We start from the raw sequence: 14,194 nt of genomic DNA, 5'->3' as shown, positions 1-14,194 counted from the left end.
GTCGAATTTACACTCACAGACACAAAAGCACATTACTACCTTATTTTCTTTTAGGTGTCAAACAAAAGACGCCGTCTTTCAAGTCAAAGAAATAAGTACAAAGTTTAAACGTTGGCCTCAACAGAATTCCTAAGACACTAGACCAAAAAGGCAAATTCTCACTTTGATAGCGTCAAAATATTGATATTGGATTTAAAAGGCTAATGTTCACTTTGGCCCTAATGCACAGTATTTTTAGTAGATTGGTGAAAGGCCAATGTGTACTTTGACCTTTTTTAAACACAGAAATACTTCATCCTCCGCAAGGGCTTATAACATTATTTGAAAAACTATCCTAAAACTATTCCATGTTGATATTTGCCCTTCTTACACAAAAAAATACATATTTAGAGACATTCAAATTGCTGAAAATCTCATTTTCGAAAAAAGTGACATTGGCCCTTTTAAAACTAAGCCACAGATATTAATCCAACTTCATAAAGTTCACTAAGGAAACCTAGGCGCAGATGAAAGGACAATATTAAGATGAACTTCGCAGAAGGAGAGACTAATCCTATTAGCTGAGGACAGAAGCCAATGGAGAAGTTTTTGAATGCGGCATTGAATCTTCGCGTTCCATCGACCATATATTTAATTAGTCAGCCATATATTTATTTATTTATATGTACTTAATAAAGTAAAATTATAAATTTGTTGAGTTATGTAGTTTCAGATGGATATTGTCAACCAGACGGTGAAGGTTACAGCTAGGGAAAATAAAATCTGTATTTAAGTAATACACTCTCATTTACAAGTAATACAAGGATAGTGTACTAATTTTGGTTAAATGAACATTACACAGAAAATTTTACATTAAGCTGTCTTACTTTTGATTGAATAGGTGAGGGAAAGAATACCTTTTACAATTGATAAGATTCCTGAAATTAATAAATACTTTATTAAAGATGTGGTAGATAGTTACTGGTAAAATTCTACAGAATGAGAATAATCCATCTGGAAAATTAATGTAACAATAATTCTAAACTGTTTAAGTTCTAGATGAAGATATTTGAAATTCATCTCAAATTGTTTGCTGAGTGTAATGGATACGAGTTTAGACTGAAAAGGTTAAATCTTTCTGGAGTCTTAGACTTAGAGCCTATGAAGATGTTTTTCGGCGTAATGAACCATCTACAACTTTTGACTATCTGTTTTTTCTTCACTACCAATTCTCTTACCCTTCTTCACATTCTGTCTGATTTCTCCGTTTCTCGAATGGCTATACTACCATATTTTCTAATGAGGATGACGTAACACATACAACATTGCAAGGAGTGATGTCAATTGGTCGATTCATCGGAAGTTACACAAAAATTATACTTTTCTAGACTCATAAATTGTGTTCTTGTAACGAATGAAAATCTACCTATCTACATATTGTAGTCACACGTTACTTTGTATCATTTTTCCGGTATTGATGAAGATATCTCACGTACATTTAGAAAATCAATCTGGTCGTTATACATACAGGATCAAATATATGTACAACTCAAGGAAAAACTAACTTTATCCGATTAGATAACACAACAGAAAACTAGTCTGTAATAAACGGCATGTTGATAAATTTAAAGCGTCAGAACCAATATTCTTTATACTGTAAATAGAAAATGGAATTTAGAATTATTAGATTTCAACATCAAACCATAAATTTGGCTTGTTCTTTAGGATAATTTATTACGCCGCAATGTAACCGAACAATTTTTACATTAATTTGAAGAAACATTAAAAAGTTACTTAATTTATGTGCTTATTTTATTTATTTTTAGCCCACAGCCAAAAAGAGAGAGAGTACCAGTAAATCTCTTAACTGACAACTTTCTTAAACAATGCCAACTCAATTACTTTACCACCAGGTCCTTTTATTATCAATCTGTGCCATCTCCACTCTTTCTTTATACATTAGACATAATCACGTAATACCTTATTCTTCTTCAACGTAGCTTCTCTTCGTTTAAATAATCTTATTATCGGCTAACTTTTCATTGTTTGCACATATATCATAATGCGATAACTTGTCTTAAACTCTGAAACATTCCTTATCATAAAGTAGTAATATAGTATGAGAGGTTTCAGCTGCTCTTCCCGTTGAAACTGTGGAGACTGTGGCGCAATCAATCAATCAATCAAAATAACAACTTTTCTCTGCCAAGCAGGCAGAGACGGGCTTCTAGCAATTGATGCTATTTTGCCCAGTGCAATGTGTAAAATGGTATGGCAAGGAGTTAACGAAACAAGTCACTAAATGTGTTGCTTCATTTATTGTGTGTGATTCCGATGTTGTGCGTTACTGAAGTGTAAATGATATGGTCGATTATAGTGGCTCTGTACCTGTGGATCTGAGTTTTATTGTATGAGGTTGATGTCATTTTTCGTGTGCTAGTTTGGTTGTATTTGTAAGAGAGTTAGTGTAGTGTGTGTGTGTGTAATTTTGTGTTAGGGAGTAAGAATGTTTTTTTTCTTTTTTTTATCTAGATTGAAAGGAGGGTCGTGAAGAACGTGCCTAAGTAGGGTTAGGGTTTAGGAGTATATTGTATGTTTTTTTACATTGTTAGGATAGCATGAATAGTAGTTTTGAGTGGATTCGTTGTAGTTCTGTCTAAGTCGGTGATATTATCTTTGAAAAACTGTTTTTCCAAAATTCTATCTCTGTATTTTCTGCTGAGTTTGATTATTGCATCTTTGATTGGTAGTAGTCGAAATTGTTCGCAAAATGGCTTGACATCATCATCTTGGAAGTTGTTGGTGATTTTCCTTATCCAATAGCGCTCCGCTCGGCTATGTTATGTCTAGATTATAAAGGATGGCCATAAAGGAGCGTGGGACGAATGATCATTTTATAGAGATAAATCTTAATTTTGAGGTTCAACGACGGATTTATACCTAACCTATTGAGGTCTAAAATAGTGCGAATGGCACGCCTTCTAACATCCTGTATGTGAGCGTTAAAAGTTAGTCTTTTATCAAGTAGAACTCCAAGATATTTTGCTGTTGTCATGATTGGGACCTGTTGGTTTTGAATTTTTATATTATTGCGGGTGCCCTTAATGGAATGTCGGCGTCTGCGAGGTGGAATGAGGAGAATGAGTTGAGGTTACCTGGGTTAAGGTGCAATTTCCATTTGAGACACCATTTTGCAAATTCAGCTATTTGTTTTCGTAATCGTATGAGTACATTGCGCATGAGTAGCGTGGAGGTCCAAATGTCGTATTAGGCGGTGTCATTTGCAAAAAGCCCAACTTGTGTGGTGAACTTCGGATTGATGGGAGTGTCGTTGACATATAGGAGATAAATTAGATGTGTGATTGTCGATCTTGTGGAACTCCTCGTTGGATAGGTATATTATTGGAGTATAGATCGTTAAGTTTGATTCTGGTAGTTCTGTCAGAAAGAAAGTTATGTATCCATCGAATAATTGTTGTAGGCAAGTTGTAATGGGTAAGTTTGCACACAAGACCATCGTGCCAAACGGAATCAAACGCACCTATGAGGTCCAGGAACGCTGCACCAGTGATGTGTCCCTTGCAAAATGCTATTTCGATGTGATGGTGCTGTGTTGATGTCGGAAGCCTGTTTGCTGTGGTATTAAAAGGTTGATGCTGTTGAGGTATTGGTGAAGCCTTGTGATCAGATTTTTTTCCAGATTTTAGAGAAGATATTAGTAAGTGCTATTGGTCGTAGATTGCTAGTGAGATTGGTAGATTTTCCAGGTTTAGAAAGGAGAATGGTGTATGATGTCTTTCAAGCAGAAGGTACATATCCAGTGAAAAGACTAGCGGAGTATAATTCGGCAAGTTTGGCGTGAAGTAGTGGTGGAACAGCTTTGAGATGCTGTGTGATGATCTTGTCAGGTCCCGGGGCCGTGTTCTTCCTGCTTTTGATGACTTCATCAACTTCTATAGGATGGATAGGTTCGAGCAAATCGGCGATGGAGGGAGGATGGTTATCAGCAAGATCAGCAACGGTTAGGTCTTCATGATTGTCCATAATTGTCTTGATTGTATGAGATAGTTCCTCAATAGTATACTGTTCTGGTGTATTTGACGGAGGTTCCTGGAACTTGTTAGTGAAGGCGTTAGCTAGAGTTGGAGTTTATCTTGTTCAGTTGGTATGTCGACATTATCAATGGTGGTTGGGATTTTTAGTCTGGTCTTGGTTTTTCGTAGTTGTTTTTAATTTCGAACCAGAATTTGGAGATGTTGTCCTTCTGTGGTTGATTCAGTTTCTCACAAAAGGAGTTGAATTATTCTTCACGGAAATCTTATCATAATTTTGATTGTACGATTTAAATTGTTGAGTTCAAGTTTGGTGACCGATATTGATTGTAAGTTCTTTGAAAATATCGTTTATGTCCTATATGATTGAGGATTTCTTGTGGTAATCGGTCCAATCCTGGTATAATTGTGGTAGTGGGTATAAAGTTCCGATCAGCTTGTTGAAAGGCAGTGGCAATGGCATTTGCAGCTTCTTCGATTGAATGCGGAGTTTGTAAGATGTCTATTTTCTGAAGGTTCGTAGTTATGCTAGCTTCGCCACTCGAGGAATTTGGGTACTACGATCTACTAAAAGCAAGAACGAATTAAATTATTCAGAGCGCGAGAGTGTGATAGAATTAGCCAATGATACACTTAGCTACTGCCAGGAGCAGACGATGCAGTTAGTTACAACCCTAGCCGGTAGTGTCACAGAGTCACTTTTGTGGCATTGTGAGAACGATTTGAATTTCCATTAGGAATATAGGGAGTGGTTTATCGAGGTAATCAGTGTTCCTCATAATTCTACATCTTAATTCCACATACTACTTCTCTTAACAACACATAGTACAGTACCTAATTCACAAGCGCTTCCAACCCCACCTTCATACCTATAATAATTCCAACAAATAATTTCAAGTTACCAATCTGAAAAGTACTAAATCCATTATGAGAAACCAGCGCCGTACTCGGTGCAAATACATTAAATAAGATTTTAAAATAATCAATTATACAAACTAACTAACTCTATAGCGTATGAAACCCTGAGATTTAATGTCACGTTCATGAAAGCTCTTCATTGTTCTTTTCTTATCATTGACAAACTGCGTGTAGTTTCAATTTTGTATTTTTATTTCTGCGAGGTCCATTTTAATATTGTCCTATTGTCTTCATATACTTTTTTGTTCTAATACTTTACGTTGTAATGTCGACTGTGAGTCTACCTTGTAAAATTTTCCGTTCACTTCTATGTCGGGATGCTCCCGACATCCAATTTGAAATTATCTGTATTCCAATGTCTTGTGTTAGCCGACTTGTTTTCATTTCCCATGTACTTCTTTGCTTCCACAACAGCTAGCAATAGTTTCTAGAAGTGTAATCATAACGCTCGTGCTTGTTTTCTTTCGGTTGAAAGGAAATCTAACACATTTCCTTCATGTCTATTTCTACGATGGCAGGAAGAAAAATGTTGCAGGGCGAAGAGATAACCGATCTTATAGCTGAGATTCTGAAAGTGATTTCAGTGAGGAAAGTGATCAGAAATTTATCTTAAATTATTTAAGAAAGTGAATCTAGCTGTAGTAGGGAGGATACAGATGAAGGAAATTAAACCGGAGGTGCACACATGAAATGCTGGTATTAGTGATGCGCCTTCAGCAACTAGTGATTGGAAGTGATATTAAGCGAGTAGTCCTGAGATTTCCTTTTAGTATTTTAAAGCGATATTTACAATTAGGCCTAGGCGTAAAAAGTAGGCTAGAAATGTGTTAGAACAAAGAGAGAGAAACAGAGAAAGAGACAAAAAATAAGAATAATTTCTGTGGTATTAAAATGGAGTGCAAAAGGTCGTCGTACTTGAATTCCTTGTATAAAGTGGCTTTAATATTACTCATATGTACGAATGGTCAATATATTTGCAACTTCAACTTTTCAAAAATAACGAAAAAGTAAATACAAAGTATATATGGATGGAAATAGTGTATAAGTCAGTCGGATGTTGGCTTCTGATATAGCGATATTAACTCAGTAGTATCACACTCTCCAGTATTCTCCTGTATATTGACTTGTCCCTGGCTTGATCACAGGCCACACGGGTTTGTGGTGGACAATATCGTATCCATGGGTTATCTCGTTTCCTCAAACACTTGCATTTCATTTTTATTCACTTTCATTGATGACCTGTCTTCTTCAGAATATAGTGCATGAGCGAGAGACGTAAAATGAAATATTTTAATTTCGATTTCAAATAAATAGTGTACGTATTTTGGTTTTATGTTTTGTACATTTTTAATATTTTTAAAAGGTTTTCTGTATATATATATATATATATATATATATATATATATATATATATATATATACTGTTGCAAAATACCGTTTACAACGCTTGAGAGGTGAATCTATGCATGAAAATAAGGTAGGCAGTCTGTGTACAAAAATGCTGCAGAGCACCCATTCCAAGATACGAGCCGCTGAGATACTGGAAAAATGAACTTTGGGGTAGCTTATTGAATATACCAATGATGCCAGAGAAAGCAGTACAGTGAATTTCTACAAAATGTGTAATGCTCCGTTGTATAAAATTGATTACCTTAAAACGTCTTTTCATATATATATCATAAAATTTACTTATTTTCCTCCAATTGTTTTAACTCATTAGAAATAACAAATATGTCCAGATGTTATTGTATCAACCTCGTACAACGATGTTGAAATTCTTTGGTGCAGTTCTCCTTTTCCAGCATCCTGAAAATCACGAAGAACTGAACCTGTGGCTCAGTCAAACGTCGCCATCTCGACTTGCGGAATCGAGAAAAAATAGGTTAGGTCGGTTCGTGGCAAACCTGCAAGATCACACGAAACAAAATATTTACAATGCCATGTAAAAATGCTGAAGTGAAGACATGATATCATAATGAATTTATGAACAAAGTTAATATTAAAATAAACATAAGTTTACACACAAATAGTGATATTTTCCAAAACAATATATTATTGATTCTATCAACATATGCAATTGATCAATTGTTTTACAAATGTTTACATAATAGTATTCAAATACTCAGATGAACTTCCAAATTTTTACATTTTACATCTCCGTAAATGAGTGTTGTTACATATAATTATTATTTACCTACAGAATTCAGGTAAGTATTATCAATTCCAAGTAGAAGTAGGTAAGGTTTAAGCTTTAAAAGGATAAGTTCAGATAGAAAGTAATGAAGTAAGTTCCAGACGAATTTCAAGTAGACTAAGGTTGATTCCCATAAGGTAAGTATTTAGCATGAATCCAGGTAAGTAATTTCCAAAAGGTAAGTATCCAGTTTGCAGGGGTAACAATTAAAAAGTAAATATTAATTCCCATATAAGTTTGTTAGGATTGAATGGTATATATATTCTAATCATTCTAATGTATTTTCATCATTCTAATGTACTTCTTATCATTCTAATGTATTTTTAGTTGACGTTTTGAGCAATTATTGCATAGTTTGTCTTTCTAAATATCCAGTAAGTTGCAAAGCTGGCTGTTTTCTGATTTTATTAAATTATTCTAATTTTCATGCATTTATAGTTATTATTAAGGTGGTTGCTACCTCTTCGCTGAGTCGAGTTTTTCCCTATCTAATAACATTGGAACGTTTTTTGTGTTTTTCTCAGCAAGCAATGAACAAATCCTTACAAAAATTTGCATGGAGTCAGGTCGATAATAAAGGATTCGTTATATGAGCTTATAATTTGACTAAAAGCCTCCAATTAAGTTATTCATTACCCCTTTTTTTCATGTGAAGATTTGCAACAGTGCGATCTCTGTTTCTCCCTGTTTGCGTTAGCAGTGTGAGAGAAATTCGGGCTAGCCATTTAAAACAGGATTTTAAACTCTGTCCATATCACATCTGTGGAATGAAATTTTCTAGCCCTCTCGTCTTTTTCGAGGACAGATTTATGGCACTGAGTAGTGGGCACTCTTTACTTTCTTTGCTAAACCTATTGCTTTTAGTATATTCGTTTAGTCTCATTCGGAGTTTTTGTGGTTACTTTCAAACGTAGCAAGGTGCCTCTTGCATCTCATATATTTCAGTCTTACACCAGGTGATTGGTTATACAAATATAAATTAGCAGACGATTGTGATAGCAGATAAATTTCCTGTGTGGGGGCCGCGGTGGCTGAATGGCAGAGCGTTCATCTAAGGTGCATGGGGTCCTTAGATGCATGTGCTAATAAATCAAGAGTGCATATTATCAGGCGGAACATAAAACTTCGGGAAGATTAGCTTCCCGAGCAAAAATTACTTAGATCATAGCCATTCTTTATTTTACTTTCCACCTTCAAAATAAACAATAACTTTTTCTAGTAATTATCAAGTTACCTGTTAGCTTCTTCAATATTATATTTTCCCGCACTTTTATAACATATTATTTACGAATTATATAAAATTACCTTGAGTAAGTTTCTTTTCGATGTTCAAAAACTTCTTACATAAGGAAAGTTAATAACTAATTTAATACATTTTCTTCTTTTAATTTCTATTTTTCCGGACGATAGTGACCACAAAACTTATTGCCCACATCTAAATATTCAACGCTAACCATAATTAAAATTTTAAAATTGAACCTTTCAGAAAATGCAAATAAAATTTAACTACAGAACCACGAATTACAATATATGTAATGCACGGTATAGACTCAGAATACCGGGGCATTACAATTGTATTACCTGTAGTTTTCAAAAATGCCAAAACCAAGATAAGTGAGAATGTGTATAAGAAATTCCACAAATGAAGGTTACTTTTACTTTCAGAATATTCGGGAATCCCTTCCTTCCTTTCTTTAGGGAATCTCTTGCGCATGTTCCCACTCATTTTGGTTTTGGCATTTTCGGAAACCACAGATATCGCAGTTTGTAAAAATTCACCTCACCATTCTCTTTGGCATCGTTGGTACATTCGATATGGTGCTCCAAAGTTTATTTTTCCGGAATTTCGGCGGCTCATAATTCGGAAAGGATGCCTCTGCAGTGTTTTTGTACATAAACTTCCTGGCTTGCTTTTATGCATTGATTCAACCCTCAAGCATTGTAAACGGTATTTTGCAACAACTTGTATAAATTTTATAATTCTATTTATTCTTGTGATGAACAAATTCAAGTTAAACTTTTTGTAAATAGGACTCAAACAAACGGATTTCAATAATACGGACGTTTCTTGAGAACAATTATCCGCATTATGCAAGGTATTAGAGTATTGTGAATCAAAATTATCAGAACAATTTGCTTGCCTCAATGTTTATAGTTTCATTTTAAGTGTTTTATTCAGTTTAATTGTGCTAATAAATATGTAAGTCTCTTGACAAATAATTTATGGAAAATTAATTTTGGAAAATGCATAGTAATATTCGCTTAGAAAACTACGCAAATTTTTGTAGTTTCTCCATTGAAATTCTTCTTCTGCTTTACTCTAAGGCATGGAAACAATCGCTTGTGTACTTGTGTAGAGTAATTTCTTGCCATGACTTGCAGCTTAGACTTATTCAAGAAGGAGCAAAGGCCTATGTGACAAAGCATCAATAGTTGCTTAGTTTATAGGACCAGAGGAACGCCATTCCATACCAGCAGTAGTAAATAAGGTAACGAAATAAAATTACTCATATATTTTAACTATCTTGAGAAACGAAAATATCTTTCAACTTAGCACTAATGAACAATCTTCAGGTAATAAGAACATTTTAGGTATGTACGTAAGTTTTTCTCTTGCTTCATGCTATATGGCATGTATTGATGTTGTTCAGTGTATAACAAGCACGTAAAATATCAAGAAAGACTCTTTATTATCAACGGGATTATTAATAAGGGACAAGAGGAGACTTAGTTCAACCAATCTTACCGTTGTGTAATTAATGAATTTAAGGTAATAGACACTGAGAATTAAACTACGAACATTCTAAATACGAAATAAGTAACTGTTACTAGAGGCACCCCAATATGAGGGAACAGCTTTTCACGTAATTAGTTTCAGGAATAACAATAACTAGCAATTATTACATGGTTTTGTAACGTATTGGAATCACCATTTAAAATGTAATGATTTATTTATATTATGCATATGTTTTACATTACATTTCAGCGCACAGTCCGTGTAATTCTTAAAATATATTAAAACGATCAAATCACATTAAATCAGGGACGACAAATTACATCACTATTACCTTTACTCTCCAAAACATCATTAATTATACTTTTCTTTTTCAGTTGTCATAGGAACGTTTTAAACAAGCAACTATAAGCTGTTTTGGTATCTAAATGTAACGATTATACACATAAAATCAACATATATCTTCAGCTATTGAGATTAAATCTTATTTCTTTCTATTTTAGAATGAACAACATATATATTCTTTTCTTCTTCTTCTACACGACAGATTGTGTAATCTTATGCACCGTTGCCCAAAACCAAGATATAAAAATAGAAGAAATTAAAAAATAGATATACAATATCGTATAAATGGCTCCTGACGAGGACTTCTTAAATTGGTTACAATTTAAGAAAGAATCCTGGACCGTTACATGATTTTACATATAAGGCTACATTTCTTTTCGAATAGTCTTCGTATATATATATATATATATATATATATATATATATATATATATATATATATATATATATATATTAATTTCATTTTATCTTATTCGTATATTCATTTAACAATTAATTCCATTTTATTTGTATAAAATTATCGACGAAGAGGATTAATTCAAAAAATATGATCAATTTGTTAATTATTTATGTCCAAAAATAGATTCTTTAAATCAATAGTATGGGAGCTCATTAACGAATCAACTCAGTATATGCTGACATACTATATAACTTAGGGGAGAGTTCCCGAAGTTGGACCGGTTCCTAGATTGGACCGCCTTATATTTTGAAAAGTAGATATATTTGAAATATAAGAGTTAGCTACACTGTTTGCAGATAAGGGCAGGAACTGTTTGTTTACAGTTTCGCGCCACCTGCACGCAGTGAAGCTGAGAACGGCCAACATGTATGTTATACAGATCTGTTAGTGTTGGTATCGCAAGTGAACTTACATCATTAACAGGTAACTATCAAAGTTTTAAAGTATACACTCGTCAAATGTGTTGTTTTAACTACAACGTGATGCATGTGCTTTAATATTTCAATGTAATAGAAAATTTGAAAACACGTCTTTTTGTTTCAACGTAGCAGTTGCCCAATTTGAACCAGCACGTGTTGCCTGAATTGGACCGGTCCATTGCAGGCAACCATTTTAAAATATTTTCGTGCAGAGTCTATGAATAATTTAAAATAAATTGTATTACCTTGGGTAACTGAAAATACATTAAAGACGTGTTTCTCCATTATTTCAGCTCAGGAATGGCCCAAAGAGGACAATATGGCCAATGGACGGAAGAGGAATTACAAATGACCATTGCTGCTTATCGAAATGGAGATTATGATTTAAATGAATGCAACAGAGTATATAGAGTTCCTAAAGCAACGATTAGGCGGCATGTTCTTCAGAAAAATAGTATCGTTAATGGAACCAAGGGACTAGGAAGGCAGGTTACCTTCAACCCAGACATGGAGAGGACTCTTGCGGAGCACATGATAGCATTAGAAGAGTGTTTTTTTGGACTGACGATTACAGAAGTTTGGCGATTAGCGTTTGACTTAGCAGAAAAATTTGGTGTTTCTCACACGTTCAATCGGGAGAAAGGTTTGGCTGGAAAAAAGTTGTTCTATGTATTATGAGAAGAAATCCTGAACTTTCCGTGCGTCAACCAGACGCTACCTCATTACAAAGAGCAAAGGGATTTAATAGAGAAAACGTAGGACATTTTTTTGATCTTTTGGAACGCAATGTGGACCAATTTCAAATCACAGCTAGAGAATTTACAATGATGAATCAGGATTCACTACTGTCCAGAAACATCTACCGAAAATAGAAAAAAGGAAAACGTCAGGTAGGTGCTGTTACAAGTGGAGAGCGCGGAGTGAATACTACTATGGTTTGTGCAGTGAGTGCGGCAGGTGTCTACATACCCCCCATGATATTTAAAGCCAAAAGTGGAATAGTGATTTTGAGATTGGTGCCCCTGCAGAAAGTATTGTCAAGATTTCGGATACACAATACATCAACTCTGATTTGTTTGTGGTATGGCTTGAACATTTTAGAAAGAATACAAACTGCAATAAAAGAACATAAAGTCCTGTTGCTTGATGGACATACCACATACAGCAAGGACCTAGCGGCTTGGGAATTTGCAAGAGAAAATTGCATTATTTTACTGCAGCTACCTGGTCACACTACGCACCGTTTGCAACCGCTTGATGTTGCATTCTTTGGACCTTTGCATACGTATTTTGTCCAAGCCCAACAAAAGTTCTTAAATACCTACAAAATACATCAAATCAAACAATCAAATATTCCAGCTCTTTTGAATGAATCATACGGCAGAGCAGCTACAGTCGCTAAGCCCACAATGCATTTCGTGGTACACAGATGATCCAGAGGAAGAAGCAGTTGTTTCGAATCAATGAGGAGCTAACCAGTTGGTTTTGCTCCCAATGTAAGAAAAACAGGCAAGAAGATATGATTCAGTGCTTGAAATGCCACCATTGAGTCCACACTCGTTGTGCAAAGGTGAAACCAAGTAAAAAAATATGTACTATTGTTCAACATCTAACGTTTCTCCCACTTCTTAAACACGCAAAGCAGATGCAACTTTTCATTTTGTACAGAATAGCAAATTGTGTTAAGACTTATTTCAGTTTCGTAATTGAGCAGTGAATATTACTTTCATTATTATTTTTATTTCTTCATTACGTAATGGTTCTGTAAAGATAATAAATTCATCCTAACATTTATATTAATTGGGCAAGTACTTCTGCGTTTCAATTGTCAAGTATTTTCTTTCTTGTTTGAGAGTAAATTTATTTTTTCGTGAAAGTCTCTGCGAGGTCCATTCTAAGAAGCGCATGGTTCAACGTAGGAAACTAGTTTCCTTAAATGGACCGATGTCAATAATTTAGTTTTTGGTTAATAATATGTCAATAATGAGTTTTTCTGTTACAATATGCACACCATTTTAAAGCAGATACAATATATTTTGAAATTAAAACATCATTCTCTTATTTAATTGTGTATTGTCTAGTTTATATGGTAAATAGTGGTAACTGGTTCAAAGTAGGCAACTCTCCCCTATTTCTTCCATTTGGGCATAGTTAATATAGCTTTGATTAACAATATCTGTATCAGTGCGTAGACGTAAATAGCATAGAATTCAGAAGTACGAATTATAAAGAAATTATAACAATACACTAAATGTAATAGATAATCAATATCATGACAAGAAATAATACAAGTAGAGAAACTATTATATTAAGAATCTGTCTGAAAATTCAACATTATCTATGTTAATCTTGGATGAAACTTCTGAACATCTGAACTGGAACTATTAATTTATATTATCCGTATAGAATTCAAACAAAGTACGAATAACAAATGAAATCATAAATGTACTCAAAGTGAAATAAAAGAAAAATCAATTGAATATATTTTGCCGGACGCCAAAACATTAGCTTAAGTTACATTACCAAAGGGTTCGGTTATGTTGCATTGCACGCTACAATCTTGTGTATCGCCATGCCTATTATGCACTTCAACAGTATTCTGATTTCTATTTTGCGAATTCCTGCCATCTATGAATCTATTACGAAAACCATTTTGTGGAAAATTACACTTATTATTCGCTTGGTTTCCAAATGCATTATATTATTGTTCCTGTCTCTCCTAAAATTAGATTCTGTTCTATTACCGGTACAATTAGGTTCAGTTCTAATATCGTTACAATGGAATCTGTTATTACTTCTCGTATTAATATCTCTTTCTTCCCTGACGCTAAGGTTGCGAACAGGTACATAACTAACTTGATTACGATTAGTATTGTTTTGATTACGATTACTATTAGCCTGTAACATAGATTGACTTTCAAAATTCTGCACTATCATAATCAGGTGATTGAAATTAACTCATTGTGCAGAAATCAACATTTGTTGCAACTTAAAAGGTAACAAATTCGGATTGATGCTATTATTCTTGATTACTGTTGGTATGGATTAATTAACTTCAATTCATTATATACGTATATCACAAAATCAGTTAGA

At 34.1% G+C, this 14,194-nt stretch overlaps 1 long non-coding RNA gene across 1 annotated transcript in view; it reads left to right on the top strand.

Annotated features, from left to right (window-relative positions):
- The first annotated feature begins 9,476 nt into the window (after positions 1 to 9,476).
- Positions 9,477 to 14,194, top strand: part of LOC145679770 (uncharacterized) — a 183,119-nt gene continuing 178,401 nt past the window's right edge. Inside the window, exon 1 of the long non-coding RNA XR_014130527.1 lies at positions 9,477 to 9,632. This is a non-coding gene — a long non-coding RNA (uncharacterized LOC145679770). The remainder of the gene's footprint in view (positions 9,633 to 14,194) is intronic.

This window comes from Thermobia domestica, chromosome 2 (assembly GCF_964235325.1).
Source record: "Thermobia domestica chromosome 2, izTheDome1.hap1.1, whole genome shotgun sequence".
Taxonomy (NCBI): Eukaryota; Metazoa; Arthropoda; class Insecta; order Zygentoma; family Lepismatidae; genus Thermobia; species Thermobia domestica.
The sequence above is the reverse complement of the archived record's forward strand: the minus strand, read 5'-3'. Positions and strand labels throughout refer to the sequence as shown.